Source organism: Oncorhynchus mykiss, chromosome 5 (assembly GCF_057628025.1).
Source record: "Oncorhynchus mykiss isolate SJ-2025 chromosome 5, ASM5762802v1, whole genome shotgun sequence".
Lineage (NCBI taxonomy): Eukaryota > Metazoa > Chordata > Actinopteri > Salmoniformes > Salmonidae > Oncorhynchus > Oncorhynchus mykiss.
Window position 1 is genome coordinate 74,524,586 of NC_143026.1, and position 14,174 is coordinate 74,538,759.

The following is a 14,174-nucleotide window of genomic DNA, read 5'->3' on the forward strand; positions in this document are numbered from 1 at the left end:
TATCCGAAGCGGTGCAGCCAACGGGTTTCTCCACGCATCGCGCAGACAGAAACAAACATCTTTCTGGTAAGAAGAGGGGCGGGGGCGTATGCCTTATGACTAACGCGACATGGTGTGATGAAAGAAACATACAGGAACTCAAATCCTTCTGTTCACCTGATTTAGAATTCCTCACAATCAAATGTAGACCGCATTATCTACCAAGAGAATTCTCTTCGATTATAATCACAGCCGTATATATCCCCCCCCAAGCAGACACATCGATGGCTCTGAACGAACTTTATTTAACTCTTTGCAAACTGGAAACCATTCATCCGGAGGCTGCATTCATTGTAGCTGGGGATTTTAACAAGGCTAATCTGAAAACAAGACTCCCTAAATTTTATCAGCATATCGATTGCGCAACCAGGGGTGGAAAGACCTTGGATCATTGTTACTCTAACTTCCGCGACGCATATAAGGCCCTGCCCCGCCCCCCTTTCGGAAAAGCTGACCACGACTCCATTTTGTTGATCCCTGCCTACAGACAGAAACTAAAACAAGAGGCTCCCACGCTGAGGTCTGTCCAACGCTGGTCCGACCAAGCTGACTCCACACTCCAAGACTGCTTCCACCACGTGGACTGGGACATGTTTCGTATTGCGTCAGACAACAACATTGACGAATACGCTGATTCGGTGTGTGAGTTCATTAGAACGTGCGTTGAAGATGTCGTTCCCATAGCAACGATTAAAACATTCCCTAACCAGAAACCGTGGATTGATGGCAGCATTCGCGTGAAACTGAAAGCGCGAACCACTGCTTTTAATCAGGGCAAGGTGTCTGGTAACATGACCGAATACAAACAGTGCAGCTATTCCCTCCGCAAGGCTATCAAACAAGCTAAGCGTCAGTACAGAGACAAAGTAGAATCTCAATTCAACGGCTCAGACACAAGAGGCATGTGGCAGGGTCTACAGTCAATCACGGACTACAGGAAGAAATCCAGCCCAGTCACGGACCAGGATGTCCTGCTCCCAGGCAGACTAAATAACTTTTTTGCCCGCTTTGAGGACAATACAGTGCCACTGACACGGCCTGCAACGAAAACATGCGGTCTCTCCTTCACTGCAGCCGAGGTGAGTAAGACATTTAAACGTGTTAACCCTCGCAAGGCTGCAGGCCCAGACGGCATCCCCAGCCGCGCCCTCAGAGCATGCGCAGACCAGCTGGCCGGTGTGTTTACGGACATATTCAATCAATCCCTATACCAGTCTGCTGTTCCCACATGCTTCAAGAGGGCCACCATTGTTCCTGTTCCCAAGAAAGCTAAGGTAACTGAGCTAAATGACTACCGCCCCGTAGCACTCACTTCCGTCATCATGAAGTGCTTTGAGAGACTAGTCAAGGACCATATCACCTCCACCCTACCTGACACCCTAGACCCACTCCAATTTGCTTACCGCCCAAATAGGTCCACAGACGATGCAATCTCAACCACACTGCACACCGCCCTAACCCATCTGGACAAGAGGAATACCTATGTGAGAATGCTGTTCATTGACTACAGCTCGGCATTCAACACCATAGTACCCTCCAAGCTCGTCATCAAGCTCGAGACCCTGGGTCTCGACTCCGCCCTGTGCAACTGGGTACTGGACTTCCTGACGGGCTGCCCCCAGGTGGTGAGGGTAGGCAACAACATCTCCTCCCCGCTGATCCTCAACACTGGGGCCCCACAAGGGTGCGTTCTGAGCCCTCTCCTGTACTCCCTGTTCACCCACGACTGCGTGGCAACGCACGCCTCCAACTCAATCATCAAGTTTGCGGACGACACAACAGTGGTAGGCTTGATTACCAACAACGACGAGACGGCCTACAGGGAGGAGGTGAGGGCCCTCGGAGTGTGGTGTCAGGAAAATAACCTCACACTCAACGTCAACAAAACTAAGGAGATGATTGTGGACTTCAGGAAACAGCAGAGGGAACACCCCCCTATCCACATCGATGGAACAGTAGTGGAGAGGGTAGCAAGTTTTAAGTTCCTCGGCATACACATCACAGACAAACTGAATTGGTCCACTCACACAGACAGCATTGTGAAGAAGGCGCAGCAGCGCCTCTTCAACCTCAGGAGGCTGAAGAAATTCGGCTTGTCACCAAAAGCACTCACAAACTTCTACAGATGCACAATCGAGAGCATCCTGGCGGGCTGTATCACCGCCTGGTACGGCAACTGCTCCGCCCTCAACCGTAAGGCTCTCCAGAGGGTGGTGAGGTCTGCACAACGCATCACCGGGGGCAAACTACCTGCCCTCCAGGACACCTACACCACCCGATGTCACAGGAAGGCCATAAAGATCATCAAGGACATCAACCACCCGAGCCACTGCCTGTTCACCCCGCTATCATCCAGAAGGCGAGGTCAGTACAGGTGCATCAAAGCTGGGACCGAGAGACTGAAAAACAGCTTCTATCTCAAGGCCATCAGACTGTTAAACAGCCACCACTAACATTGAGTGGCTGCTGCCAACACACTGACGCTGACTCAACTCCAGCCACTTTAATAATGGGAATTGATGGGAAATGATGTAAATATATCACTAGCCACTTTAAACAATGCTACCTTATATAATGTTACTTACCCTACATTATTCATCTCATAGGCATACGTATATACTGTACTCTATATCATCGACTGTATCCTTATGTAATACATGTATCACTAGCCACTTTAACTATGCCACTTTGTTTACATACTCATCTCATATGTATATACTGTACTCGATACCATCTACTGTATCTTGCCTATGCTGCTCTGTACCATCACTCATTCATATATCCTTATGTACATATTCTTTATCCCCTTACACTGTGTACAAGACAGTAGTTTTGGAATTGTTAGTTAGATTACTTGTTGGTTATTACTGCATTGTCGGAACTAGAAGCACAAGCATTTCGCTACACTCGCATTAACATCTGCTAACCATGTGTATGTGACAAATAAAATTTGATTTGATTTGATTTGATTTGGAGTCATTAAAACTTGTTTTTCAACCACTCCACAAATTTATTTTTAACAAACTATAGTTTTGGCAAGTCGGTTAGGACATCTACTTTGTGCATGACACAAGTCATTTTTCCAACTATTGTTTACAGACAGATTATTTCATTTATAATTCCCTGTGTCACAATTCCAGTGGGTCAGAAGTTTACATACACTGAGTTGACTGAGCCTTTAAACAGTTTGGAAAATTCCAGAAAATGATGTCATGGCTTTAGAAGCTTCTGATAGGCTAATTGACATCATTTGAGTATATTGGAGGTGTACCTGCGGATGTATTTCAAAGCCTACCTTCAAACTCAGTGCCTCTTTGCTTGACATCATGGGAAAATCAAAATAAATCAGCCAAGAACTCAGAAAGAAAATTGTAGACCTCCACAAGTCTGGTTCCTACTAGGGAGAAATGTCCAAATGCCTGAAGGTACCATGTTCATCTGTACAAACAATAGTACGCAAGTATAAATACCATGGGACCACGCAGCTGTCATACCCCTCAGAAAGGAAACGCGTTCTGTCTCCTAGAGATGAACGTACTTTGGTGTGAAAAGTGCAAATCAATCCCAGAACAACAGCAAAGGACCTTGTGAAGATGCTGGAGGAAACAGGTACAAAGTATCTATATCCACATTAAAACGAGTCATATGTCGACATAACCTGAACCTTGCAAGCCAAAGAACACCATCCCAACCATGAAGCACGGGGGCGGCAGCATCATGTTGTAGGGGTGCTTTGCTGCAGGAGGGACTTGTGCACTTCACAAAATAGATGGCATCATGAGGTAGGAAAAATATGCAGATTTATTGAAGCAACATCTCAAGACATCAGTCAGGAAGTTAAAGCTTGGTCGCAAATGGGTCTCCAAATGAACAATGACCCCTATCATACTTCCAAAGTTGTGGCAAAATGGCTTAAGGACAACAAAGTTAAGGTATTGGAGTGGCCATCACAAAGCCCTGACTTCAACCCTAAGGGGCGGCAGGTAGCCTAGCGGTTAGAGTGTTGGACTAGTAACCAAAAGGTGGAAAGATCAAATCCCCGAGCTGACAAGGTAAAAATCTGTAGTTATGCCCCTGAACAGAGAACCCACTGTTCCTATGCCGTCATTGAAAATAAGAATTTTCAGAGTTAAATTAAATTTGTGGGCTGAACTGAAAAAGTGTGTGCAAGCAAGGAGGCCCACAAACCTAACTCAGTTACACCAGCTCTGTCAGGAGGAATGGGCCAAAATTCACCCAACTTATTATGGACGGCTACCTGAAACGTTTGACACTGTCAACGGTTGGATTAGCTGGTGCATGGAAGTTAGACGCAGGAGAGTTGAGATGAGTGAACACAAAGTACTTTAATGAGGCAAATAGTAAGACCAGAACGCAACAGCGTCTCTAACACCAAATGCCCAAAACAAGTAAGACAGTACCACAAAACAAAGTACAAAGTACCAGCTGCCACAAAACACAGGTATACATAAAAACCTGGTGCTAACCACCCGGAAGTGTGCCAACCTCGACAATAAACAATACCCACACAGACATGGAGGGAACAGAGGGCTAAATACACATAGTAATTATGAGGAGACGTAAACCAGGTGTGCAGGAAAACAAGACAAAACAAATGGAAAATGAAAGCTGGAGCAGCGATGGCTAGAAGACCGGTGACGCCGAACACCGCCCGAACAAGGAGAGGGACCAACTTCGGCGGAAGTCGTGACAGTACCCCCCCCCCCCCCCCTTGACGCGTCGCTCGCAGCATTGAAGGGTCCAATACGTCCTCCACCGGGACCCAACATCTCTCCTCTGGACCGTATCCCTCCCAGTCCACGAGGTACTGAAGGCCCCTCGAATCCGGTATGGAGCAAACAGAGTACGCCAGGACCCCCTGGATGTCCAGAGTGGGCGGAGGAACCTCCCGCACCTTACACTCCTGAAGCGGACCAGCCACCACCGGCCTGAGGAGAGACACATGGAACGAGGGGTTAACACGGTAATCGGGGGGAAGCTGTAACCTGTAACTCACCTCGTTCAGTCTCCTCAGGACTTTAAATGGCCCCACAAACCACGGTCTGCGCTGGCTTTCTGGCACAGCACGGCCCGCTGAAGGTGAACATGAGCGGCGTCCCATGTCACCTCCACGCGCCTGAACCAGTCGTCCACCGCAGGAGCCTCTGTCTGACCCTGATGCCAAGGCGCCAGAACCGGCTGGTACCCCAGTACACATTGGAATGGGGAGAGGTTAGTGGAGGAGTGGCGGAGTGGCAGAGCGAGTTCTGGGCCATCTCTGCCCAGGGCACAAACGTCGCCATCTCCCCCGGCCGGTCCTGGCAATAAGACCTCAGAAACCTACCCACATCCTGGTTCACTCTCTCCACTTGCCCGTTACGCTTGGGGTGAAAACCAGAGGTAAGGCTGATCGAGACCCCCCGACGTAGTATAACTTTTAAGAGATCAGATTTTATGTTCATAAGTACGTCATCATGCTTTTGGGATAAGTGTATTTTCAGATCCCACAACGATTATTTAGTTGTACATTACCTCACTCCCTCTCTTGCTCTTGGTCCTCCACATCTTCGTAAGTCACCTTGATTTTTCACCTGTGTGTTTTATCAGTTTCTTTATGAAAATATTTTGCGAACTCCATGACTGTAGCCTTAAGTAAGGGACTATAGCAGCACACAAGTAGCCTACAAATGCATGCTGGGCCATGCATGCCGTGAGCTCATGAAATGAGCAGTACGAGAGCTGTACTGGAGCGAAATTGGAGCGGGTGAATATGCAAACGCTCCAAGCTCCAGTCAATTTTGTGTACACACCGCTCCTCGCTCTGCTCCAGCTTCGCTACACTCACATACTCTGGTTCAAACCAAAAGAGTCGTCAGAGACAACTTCTAGTAGCTGGTATAAAAACTACACTCTCAGCCTTTATGTTCACTAACACAGAGTGAAAGCCACTGTACTCCTATGTCCTGTTGCATAACTTACATAGTTTAAGTATGGATGATTGATTTTCTCTGTAGTTGAATGTAAAGCTGCTTTATTGATACGGAGGATGTACATTAGTGTTCTGGTATACGTTCCGGCATTATGGACACAGTGTTTTTTGTCTAGATGTCCCATTAGGGTTTATGAGAAACCAATACTCTCAGCATCTCCATCTGACAGCTGCACTTACTGATGCTACTGTTGGTCTGCCTGGTGGTTCACACATGCACACAAGTACCTACTTAGCACACAACCCATCACAGAGGAGACATAAAGTCGCTCCCATCAGATAGCCCCACTCCTCCACCATCCCACTCTCCATGAGTGTATTTCTCTTGGTGCTAGTGAAGGACCATGGTAATCTACAGCCATGGACAATAGAGTGATATATAGGCTTCTATAAATAATAGGCTCTTGGGCAGGTTAAATACTGTATATCAGGCTAGGAGGTAGAGGGAGAGGAAGTGAGGTGACAAATAAAATCCAGGATCCCCTGTCTTGGCTTGGAGAGCAGAGAGCTGTGCCAGCTGACTGGAGGGCGACATCCTCTTCCTCACTTGGTGAGTGTGTGTTTGCGTGTGTGTGTGTGCATGTGCTTGTTTGTCTATAGAAATAGAAGTGACTGGCGACATACTCTTTCTCCGCTTCCTCTCTGGTCTTCCTCGATAGAGGACAGCTTCCATCTCTCAATGTTGTTTTGTTCCCACACATGTCTCTATAATGAGTCAGGGGTCTGTTCAGGGTTTCCATCCTACGTGCTGAGTTCTGGAAAGATGATTGAAGATATTCCATCAAGTAGAGAGAGATACCTGGATACTCTCGCTCCGCTCTGTCCCTCTCCCCCTCTCCCTTTCTCTCTGCTCTGTTCACACACCCAGTGCCAGACCTCCCTTCCTCATCCTACTGTATGAATGATGAGATATGGAAATACCTGTCAGAGCGAGCGCTGACTGGCTCTTTAATAAAGCTGTCTAGGATAGTGATTTCAACTGGTCACTACACGGTCAATGGAGTTCATTTCAGCATTATTCACATCTGTAACCACCTAACGACCACTCTGATACAACCATAATTATCTTTACAATTAATTAGATAACGAAGAAACAGAGGACTGACCTGAGGAAACAACCTATAGTTCAATGTAGAGGTCAGAGGTCACCAGGATAAGATGTGTCACCAGAAGTGGAGGTTAAATTCTCTGTTGTTCATGTTTAGATTGTAAGCAGTGTTGGTATAGAAGGAGAGAGAGAGGGAGAGAGAGGGAGAGAGAGAGAGAGAGAGAGAAAGTGAGAGAAAAAGAGAGCGAGTAAGTTACTGAAGGGGTGAGTGAGAGTGAGAGAGTGAGTGAGAGAGACATTCTGGGTACACCTGCATTCTACCAGGAACACATCTCTACAGAGGAGACTAACCACAAACTGTGACTTGGAGTGAATAGCACACACAGTTGCTCTCTCTCTCGCTCTCTTTCGTACACTCACACTCTCTCACACACGCACACACACGCACACACAAACTCTTCTCAGCAATGAGTGATGTTCCCAGAACCCAGCCTGGTGATCTGGGTCCAATCAACATGACTCAGTCTTCTAGTGAGATTTACTGATGTTTGCTCTCAGTTCACTCATTGTTCTACAAGATTCATCTACAACCAAAGAACAGTTTTAAGATTCCCTCCCAGCATTTCACAGCAGCACAATGTTCTTCACAGATGCTCACAGCTCTCTCTTTCTTGCAGCAATGTTCTTCATTTGAATTCTAGTGTTCTGCTATTCTCCTATCACAAATGTAGATGTTAATACATGTTGGAAATACAATAATTATACAGTATTCTTGTTTTATTGTAACACAAATTGAATTGTGAAATGTTAAAAATATATGAATTATATTAACACCTGAAAGGCTAGTTTGGGGTACATTTTTTGTTCCTAAATACATGTGTATTGGAAACATGTTAATCAAGTAATTTCACATCCCATGGAACATGAAAGAATTGTAAACGGAATGTGTTACTCTTGTGTAAAAAATCCCATTGTTTCTAGCCGTGTTGCTGGACAGACACAAACCCTGACCCCTGACCTCGGGGGTGGTCAACATTCCTTGTGGAGAACTACCTTTCCAGCAGGGTGGTAGGCCATCCCTGTCCCTGGGGTGTCGGTGTAAGACATTAGATACAGTTCTCTCACTTACGATAGAAGAAAAAAAACATCTGACGCTCTACCACCCCACCTATCCCCTTCAAACAGTATCAACAACCATCTGTTTGCTTAGTAAAACAATTTGAATCCTCAGAAAGACACTGTGTACGTGCTTGTGCATGCCTGTGTATCTGTGTGAATGTGTGCCTTCCTACCTGCCTGGTTGTGTACGTATGTGTGCCTGCCATTCAGCCTGTGCATGCATGTCTACCTGTGTGTGTTTTAGCGTGCTACCTCTCTTTGATCAGGTTCTATGGGTTTCCTAGAAGTGTGGACCTCCCCAGGGGTACACTACACATTACCAACATAGGAAACCAGACACACATGTAGAGATAGAACCTGATTGATTCTGAGATAATTGGCTTTAACAACCCCCTAGAGTCGATGTCTGCGACCCCGCAGAAATCGAATTACCATAATAAAAAAATCCCCATAAAAATCAGTCCGTTTAAGCTACAGATATCTATTTTGTTTGCATGGGCTGTGTCCTAATCCACCACATAGCTGATGGCGGCCTTCCATGTTTGTCAAACCATGAGACATCCCGAAAATCAGTCTTCTCACAAAATGTCTGTAGCGTCTGAACGGTTAGGTCAATAAACTAATATGACCACTAGATGAGACTCTCACAAACATTTTCCGTCTACAACGTTTGAAGTCGGTCCAACTGATCTGCCATCTTCTCTCTGTAGCGTATCAAGAACAAGATGAAACTATCTGAAACGAGCCACTTACGATTCCCCACATGGTAGTTTCTTGTCATTGCTGGTAGCTATCTGGCCATCCAGAATCACAACAACTCATGGACTTCTGCCCCATTGAAGCATGTGCATAGTTTTTGTGACATTGTCTTCTTTCTCTAGGACATCCTCACAATGTCCTAGAGACCTCACAAGACTCGTCTGAAGGTAGCCCGTTTTAAAAAATGATTTGAAGTACACATTGATTATATCAAACATTAGGAACACCTTCCTAATATTGAGTTGCACTCTCCTGCCTATTGCCTTCAGAACAGTCTCAGTTAGTCGTGGCATGAACTCTACAAGGTGTCGAAGGCGTTCCACATAGATGTTGGCCCATGTTGACTCTAATGCAGCTGTGTCAAGTTGGCTGGACGTCCTGTGGTGGACCATTCTTTTTATTTATTTATTTATTTTTAATTTTACCCCTTTTTCTCCCCAATTTCGTGGTATCCAATTGTTTAGTAGCTACTATCTTGTCTCATCGCAACAACTCCCGTACGGGCTCGGGAGAGACGAAGGTTGAAAGTCATGCGTCCTCCGATTGTCATGTATTGTCATGTTGTGTCCTGTTCCTGTTCTTTCTCTTCACCCTGTCTCCCTCTGCTGGTCGTATTAGGTTACCTTTTCTTCCCCTCTTTCCCCCAGCTGTTCCTTGTCTTCTCTAACTACCTCGTTCACCCCTTTTCCCACCTGTTCCCTTTTTCCCTCTGATTAGGTCTCTATATCTCTCTCTGTTTCTGCTTCTGTCTTTGTCGGATTCTCGTTTGTGTTTCTCATGCCTGAACCAGACTATCGTCGTGTTTGCTGCAACCTTGTCCTGTCCTGTCGGAATCTGCCAGTTCATCTAACCTTGTCCTGTCCTGTCGGAATCTGCCTGTCCATCTGAGCCTACGTGTGTTTCGTCATTAAAGAAACTCTGTTTTGTTAATTCGCTTTTGGGTCCTCATTCACGCACCTGACACCGATACACAACCCAAGCCGCACTGCTTCTTAACACAGCGCCATCCAACCCGGAAGCCAGCCACACCAATGTGTCGGAGGAAACACCGTGCACCTGGCAACCTTGGCTAGCGCGCACTGCGCCCGGCCCGTCACGGGAGTCGCTGGTGCGCAATGAGACAAGGATTTCCCTACCGGCCAAACCCTCCCTAACCCGGACGACGCTAGGCCAATTGTGCGTCGCCCCACGGACCTCCCGGTCGTGGCCGGTTACGACAGAGCTTCGGCGCGAACCCAGAGTCTCTGGTGGCACAGCTGGCGCTGCAGTACAGCACCCTTAACCGCTGCGCCACCCGGGAGGCCCATGTGGTGGACCATTCTTGATACACACAGGAAACTGTTGAGCGGGACAAACCCAGCAGCGTTGCAGTTCTTGACACAAAGCAGTGTGTCTGCGACCTACTACCATACGCTATTCAAAGGCACCTAAATATTTTGTCTTGCCCATTCACCCTCTGAATGGCACACATACAAATCCTTAAGGCTTTAACCTGTCTCTTCCCTGTCATCTACACTGATTGAAGTGGATTTAACAAGTGACATCAATAAGGGATCATAGCTTTCACCTGAATTGGCCTGGTCAGTCTATGACATGGAAGAGCAGGTGTTCCAAATCATGGTATCAGAAATGTAATATCTAGTTGTTGTGAAGAGCAGGGTGTGCCCGGACTACACAAGCGGTAATGAGTAAACACACAACAAAAGAGTTTCAGGTGCTTTTACTTTAGCTTTTAGTGTCTCTGGCGTTCTAGTCGACAAGCCGTTCAGGCAATAGGGTGGTTAAAGACGGCTGCCACCTGTAGTCTTTTGAGTAGAGTCAGCAACTCTCCTTCGGAGGAGTCTGTGGAAGAGTAGGCATGCTGAAGCGATCTTCCTAACTGCTCCACTTGAGTAAGGTCCAGCCTGCACTCTTGTGCCAATCAGGTAATTTATAAGTCTTTGCTAGGTAAAGCCCCGCCTTATCTCAGCTCACTTGTAACCATAGCAGCACCAACCCATAGCACGCCCTCCAGCAGGTATATTTCACTGGTTATCCCCAAAGCCAACTCCTCATTTGGCCTCCTTTCCTTCCAGTTCTCTGCTGCCAATGACTGGAACGAATTGCAAAAATCAGTGAAGCTGGAGTCGTATATCTCCCTCACTAACTTTAAGCATCAGCTGTCAGAGCAGCTTACCGATCATTGCACATGTACACAGCCCATCTGTAAATGCCCACCCAACTACCTCATCCCCATATTGTTATTTTTTTTAATTCTCCTTTGCACCCCAGTATCTCTACTTGCACATTCATCTTCTGCACATCTATTACTACAGTGTTTAATTGCTAAATTGTCATTATTTTGCCACTATGGCCTATTTATTGCCTTACCTCCCTAATCTTACTACATTTGCACACACTGTATATATATTTAATGTGTTGTGTTATTGTGTTATTTACTGTATGTTTGTTCATTCCATGTGTAACTCTATGTTGTTGTTTGTGTCGCACTGCTTTGCTTTATCTTGGCCAGGTCACAGTTGTAAATGAGAACTTGTTCTCAACTGGCCTACCTAGTTAAATAAAGGTGAAATAAAATAAATACAAATAAAAAGTTGATTAGGGAATGCCTTGCAGGTGTGCTGATTAGTAATCCTGCACAGGTGTGTTTGGTGAGCAGAGCTATGGTGCTGCCTTTGACTGGTCTGATGCTGAAGGTAGCCAGCTTTCCAAAGTGCTGAACTGAGTGAACTGTGCTGCAACCAGTGCCACTGTACATGGTGCTGAAGTGAGCGTACCTGTCTCCTGTGCTGAGGTGGGTGGGTCTGTCCATGGTGCTGAAGTGAGCGTACCTGTCTCCTGTGCTGAGGTGGGTGGGTCTGTCCCTGGTGCTGAAGTGAGCGTACCTGTCTCCTGTGCTGAGGTGGGTGGGTCTGTCCCTGGTGCTGAAGTGAGCGTACCTGTCTCCTGTGCTGAGGTGGGTGGGTCTGTCCCTGGTGCTGAAGTGAGCGTACCTGTCTCCTGTGCTGAGGTGGGTGGGTCTGTCCATGGTGCTGAAGTGAGCGTACCTGTCTCCTGTGCTGAGGTGGGTGGGTCTGTCCATGGTGCTGAAGTGAGCGTACCTGTCTCCTGTGCTGAGGTGGGTGGGTCTGTCCCTGGTGCTGAAGTGAGCGTACCTGTCTCCTGTGCTGAGGTGGGTGGGTCTGTCCCTGGTGCTGACGTGAGCGTACCTGTCTCCTGTGCTGAGGTGGGTGGGTCTGTCCCTGGTGCTGAAGTGAGCGTACCTGTCTCCTGTGCTGAGGTGGGTGGGTCTGTCCATGGTGCTGAAGTGAGCGTACCTGTCTCCTGTGCTGAGGTGGGTGGGTCTGTCCATGGTGCTGAAGTGAGCGTACCTGTCTCCTGTGCTGAGGTGGGTGGGTCTGTCCCTGGTTCTGAAGTGAGCGTACCTGTCTCCTGTGCTGAGGTGGGTGGGTCTGTCCATGGTGCTGCATCTTGAGTCCTTCAGCCACACCTATGCTAATGCCCCTCACGGTACCACACTTGTATTATTTTGATCTTAACAACATGAATTGGGGGTATTTAGAGTACTATATAGGTAGAGAACAGTGAACAGAACAAGGCTATGTCAATAACTCAATTTTGACTCAAATGTAGATAAAAGAATTGAGCTGTCGAGATGGTTTACTCTAGAGAGTACACATCTCTGCATTTGATGGCCCAGTATAAGAGACACATATATACCTCTCTCACAACAATTTAACATTAATATATAGCCTGAGCTAAGCTAATGTATTAGTTCTAAGTATTTATTCTGAGAAAGCGGTGAATATTGTGGCCTGGTTTTGATAAGCAGGTGATAATCTGCTAACATCGTTAGCAGCGTGACTAACTGCCCCAACACCCCCCACACCCACCCCATACACACACACACCTCATACACACACACCCACCCCATACACACACACCCACCCCATACACACACACACACACCCCATACACACACACACACCTCTTACACACATCTCTAGTGTGACTGACTGATGAAGACAGTTGGTATTAACATCTGTGACTTAGAGGACTTTACTGCAGAATGACCAAGTCTAAAAGTATTCACTGCTAGCATGACTCATACTAGAGGATGGAAAATGGAAATTAGTCTGAGTGTGTACATGAGAGAAAATGTCAAGTTTAATTAGTCCCTGGGTTGCAGAAGACTGTTTAGGTGGTAAAATGCTACTTGGTTACAAAGTGATAATGTAATAAAGTGAGTTACAGTACTTCTCTTTCATGTTGCTTTTCTTCTCTGAGCCAGAGGTAGCTGTAATCAATTGTACAACACACCCAATGTGCCGTAGCCCAGTTTGGTCTATAAAGACCTGTGTGTGTCTGTGTGTGTCTGTGTGTGTGTGTGTGTGTGTGTGTGTGTGTGTGTGTGTGTGTGTGTGTGTTTGAAATCCCTTGGCAGGAAGGGGGATCAGTTGTTTCATTTTGCATCGGGAAGCCTTTAACTAAAACCAGAACCTGAGACCTGCAGTATACTTACAGTATGTGTGTTTGTGTGCAAAGATCCACAGCTCCACAGTAAAGTCAGGGAATAGAATGTATGGATGACTGATAAACTCTTGTCTTGAGGACAAACACATGACGCCTCTGACAGAGGTAAACGCACACACACTCACACAGACACACTTGCCTGACAGTGCTTCTAACGCTGGTGAGATCTGTGGTTGGAGAAACACTATCACTTCCTTATGTTTAATATATTCTCTCTCTTTGTGCTCTGGGGTGGTGGGGGGTGTAATTAGAAAGCTTCTGACTGTCGATGCTGTAATGTTTTTTACTTAACCATGCCCTATCCTCTCCCTCCCTCCTTGTCAAAGTTAAAACAGCATTGGTGGGTTTTTTGTGTGTATTTTTACTCATGTCACTGATCTATTGGCATTCAGTATTTTATCCATATTTCTCTCTCTCTACGGGAAACTCTTCAGAGAGAATGGGACCGCTCAGCTTGGTGTTACAGTTAGTTAACAACCTCTCCTCACCTTTTCCCTCCTCCCCTCCTCCCCTTCCCTCCTCACCCTCTCACTCTCTCCTGCCCTACAAGCCATCAAAATCCATAAGTGTTCCAGATGTAAGTTGAGCTGTACTGTTGCTGTATCCCCTCTCTCTAACCCTCCACTCCTCTTATCTAATCTACCCCTCTCCTTCTCCTCCTCTCCTCTTTTCTACCCCTCTCCTCTT